Genomic DNA, 4587 nt, shown 5'->3' with positions numbered 1-4587 from the left:
CTAACAGTGACAATATGAAAAGAATGTATTACTTAAGTCCTAGTGCCAAGGTAGAAGAAGAACCTGAAGAATATGGAGATGATACAACATATAAAATCATGATATATCAGAAGATTCAAATCAAAAAGATAGAGATATAGATATGAATACAAAAAAATCAAGAAACAAATAGGGGAAAAACATGAGTTATAAATAATTCCAACATAGAATCAAGTTTAGGGTAGACAAGAAATGCGAATTAAATTTGATTCATTTAAGTGAGGTTTGAGTCTTTTGATTTTTTTCCAATGCTGTATAAGCTTTCCCTCTCAGCTGTCTTACCTGAAGATTTAATAAATATTATCTCTGCCTTTTAATAAGTCATGATTAAACATGTTAAATAAAGCACAGCCAAAAATAGCTCCTTAGGACATTCAGGAAGATAAACCATTCATGATTTATTCTTTTTATTAAATAGTATTTTATTTTTCCAAGTACATGCAAAGATAGTTTTCATCCATCTCTGTGAAACCTCATGTTCTATTTTTTTCTCTTTCTCTCACCTCTTCTCTCCTCTCCAAGACAGCATGCAATCTGATATAGGTTAAACATGTACAAATCTCCTAAACATATTTCCATATTTGGCATCGGTATAAGAAAAATCAGATCAAAAGGAAGAAACGAGCAAACAAACAATAACAAAAAAGTATATACTATGCTTTGATCCACTCCATAGTTCTCTCTCTGTCTGTGGATAGAATTTTCCATCATAAGTCTATTGAAATTGTTTTGCATCACCTCATTGTTGAAAAGAGTCAAGTCCATCACAGTTGAAGAAATGATTTACTTTTTAGATCCAGTCATTCACCCATTTCTAAATCCACTAAATTGTGATTCAGATGATTCTGTAGCTCATATCTTTTTTCTGTTTTGACGAGAAAACCTAAGGGTTTACTTTGCTGAAATTTAAATCAATGATATTTACAGCATTTTCTGACTTATTTATTTACCATGCTTTAAAAAAAAGAAATACAAGAAAGGATTGTTAGTTAAATTATCTTGTTCTTGTTCAAGCTGAAATGGCTCTTTGGGACCATTGTTTCCCCTCCTAGGTACTCACTGATTCCTTCAATTCACTGCATCTGGGGCCATCTCCAATCATCCTGATTTATATCTTGCTACTAGACCCAGATGGCTCTGGAGGAGAGAATGAGGCTGGTGACTCTGCATAGCCTACCTCACTTCAAACTAATTTACTTAAATGTCATAGAATCATCTTCCTGATATTATGGTCCTCTTTAAAAATATTAATTATATAAACTAGAATTGTTTTGGTAATCAAAATCAAGTACATTAGCCTAAAAGCATTTAGAACCATGCAAATCAGCCATGCCTTTAATGAATTTTGAAAAGTGGTCTTAAAAAACATAACCATAAAGTTTCCAATTTGAGCTAGACACAATAACCAAAGCCCCTAATGCAGCAGAAGATATTTGGGACACAGTGCACTCTCAGAGAATTCTTTAGATTGATTCAATCAGAGAAGGATGACAAAATGAATTCCTATAGAAAGGAGACTTCACTCAAGTCAAAAGTGATTCAACATTTACTTCATGTATTTTCCTGAAAGTCTCTTCAAATTAAATATTATGTGTGTACATTTATGTGTGAATAAATACACATATACATATGGCATGCATATATACATATGGCATGTATACACACATACCATGTAATTCAAGGAAACATGAAGGAAAAATGATGAACATTTATGGCACATATTGATGGAAAGAGGAAAAGGGGAAAAGAGGAGAAGTGAGAAGACAAACAAAATTTTGTTTTTTGACTGAAAACTGTTTCTTGGTCCAACAAAAATTTGGCATTTGCTATATATATATATATGTATTTGTAACAAAATGGTACCTACAATAGGTAGCCAGGGTATATCTTTTATCAAATTGGTTCTATTTGAAAGTAAATGAAAGCTTTGGATGTTCAATAAATATTTCTTGATTTACTACAAGTTTGCATTTTATGAAAGCCAGTTTAATGTCAAAAGCAGAAATATTACAGTCATGATTTCATTAATAATGGAAGATAAGTAGGATCTTATGTCTTAATTTCATATCATAGTTCCAGGGAGCCTTAGACATGTCCCTGAATTATAATGAAGTGAAATTCAGAAATATTTCTGAAATTCAAATTATAGCATAGCATCCAAATTAATTAAGTGAAGAAAGAACAAGCAGATGTATAGTCAAGTCATTGACTTAGAGATTGCTTTTTTCTTCTTTCTGTCATCCAAAGGAATCCCACATATAATTCTATAACTCTTTATGATTTTTGGAATGCCTGTTATCTGCTGTCTCATTTTATCCTCACAACTTCCTTCTAAACCATCAAGTAAAGTTATTATCCTATTCATTTTGTGGATGAGTAAACTGAGGTTAACTCATCCCAATTTACACAGCAATATATTGACAAAACTGGGACTAGAATCTTGATTTTGGCTAAGGTGCTGAGAAGGGAATATCCATTAGCACATTCATCAATTATCCCTCTGTTTAATTCTAATGCTGAAAAGTAAGTTTATTTTAGTCATAATTTGTGCCTTGATCAGAAGTGTTTTCATGTGAAAATGTTGACTGTGCTTGGCTCCCTAGTGTGAAGGATATTAACTTCAAACAAAATTGTAAAATATAAATAAAATATCACTCATTAGAGATCAAACAAAAGCCATTAATGGTCTATAATCAAGGGAAATCTGTTTTATGTGTAGCAAGAGACTAATTCATGAACTTGCATTGTTCATCCTTACTGTAAGCATGGCTTTGTGACTTGGACACATGAATCCAAGAGATTTTACTTAAAAGAGACAACTCTTATCATAAGGTATGGCTGTGTGCAATTTTATATTTGAGTAGTGTCATGGTCAAAAGAAGAACGTTATGACCCAAGGGGGCTAAATCTAAGTTGTGTCTGTAAGATGCAATGGAGCCAGCAGAGGGCAGCAAAATTCTAGCTGAGTGTGGACTCGGTTACACCCTGGGATAAACTGGTTACCCAAGACTAGGGGAAGCTTCCAGCAAGATAAACTAGGAGCCCCGTAGTATTTGTCTAAAAAGGGAGTGTTAACAAAATGGATCAGAAGAATTTCTACTCCTCCCTTCCTCCAAAAGACAAGTGTCATAGCTAGGATAAGACAACCAGGGCTTTGTTTCAGGACTCCTGGCAAATGGCAGGAAATTTATGAATCTCTTGTTATCAACCAAGCTACAATCCTGTACAACCGCCAGCCTGTTTAGGTTAGCTCCTTAAGGTTCCAATGTGGTTATGCCCTCTCTTAATGGTTTTAGGCCCACTGTGTCATAGGCATGTCCTGCCTCTGACCCCTGCCTATTGCCTTCATTCCTTGGCGTTCTTTTCTTAGCCCAAATGCAGAAGAGTCCAGATGTTTTGGGTAGATGGCCTGACCTGGCCTGTGAGAGCCACATGTGTGATACCTCTCCATAATGAAGGCATGTCTACTTTGTATACACAACTCTGTACACTGGCCAGGTAGAACCCTGTTGCCTTCCTACTCCAAAGGTTCAATTTAATACTGCTTTTCCCCCTCCTCACCCTCCTGGGTTACTTTGTATTTGCCATAAGGTATCCCAGGATTTTTCCCCACAGAAAGTCTTGTGTTCTGCCTAACATGTTGGTCCCAGATATAGAACAGCTATGGCTCTGGTGAAGAGATATGCATTTCAGATAGTCAAACATAAGTACCATCACCCCAGAGGGGGGAGCAATCTGACCTTGCCCTTGTGGGAGGTTGTGGGCAGGGAAGAAGGCCGGGTGAAAGAAAGAATGGTGCCATAGGAATGAGACACAGGAAGAATGTGGCTCAGTAGGAAGGAGCAGAAAGATGGAAAAGGTTGTGCCCCACTGTAGTAGAAGACAAAGGGCAGGTATTGGATTGAGATTAGCCACAGCGCTATCTCCCATGGAGGAAGCAACTAACACAGCCCTCAGAAGTACAATCCTACTTGAGAAACAGTTCTGGCACCTCACCTCCATATATATCCTGGCCTTCGTTCTGTTAGGCATTTGTTTTTAATTCCTTGAAACTATACCATTTCTCCATTAAACTTTTCCTTTGATGTCAAACCATACTGTGTTTACTATTGAAAAGGACTTAAAATTCCATTTGGTTATACCTATACCTAAATTAAAATTTCTTTTCCAATACTACAATATACTACATATATGTATGTGTGTGTGTGTGTACATATATATGTAGTTTTGTACTGTTGAGAAAGTAAAATTGAAGTTTATGAATATGATGTTCTCAGTTTCTCAATATATCACATTAGCTAAATGTGCTTGGAGATGATATCATAGTCACAGAATTTTAAAGTTGTAAGAAACTTGTTTGCTACCTAGTGCAATCCATATATGAACAAGATTTATCTCTATAATTCAATCAAAAAGGGTCACCTAATTTGTGCTTGAAAACCTTCAGCTACCTCCTATCACAATCTATTTCACTTTAGGCTAGCTCTAACGAATAGAAAGGTTTAGGAAAATAAGTAACCCAGTGGATAAAGCAATATGCTTGGAGTA

This window comes from Sarcophilus harrisii, chromosome 1 (assembly GCF_902635505.1).
Source record: "Sarcophilus harrisii chromosome 1, mSarHar1.11, whole genome shotgun sequence".
Classification (NCBI taxonomy): Eukaryota; Metazoa; Chordata; class Mammalia; order Dasyuromorphia; family Dasyuridae; genus Sarcophilus; species Sarcophilus harrisii.
The sequence above is the reverse complement of the archived record's forward strand: the minus strand, read 5'-3'. Positions refer to the sequence as shown.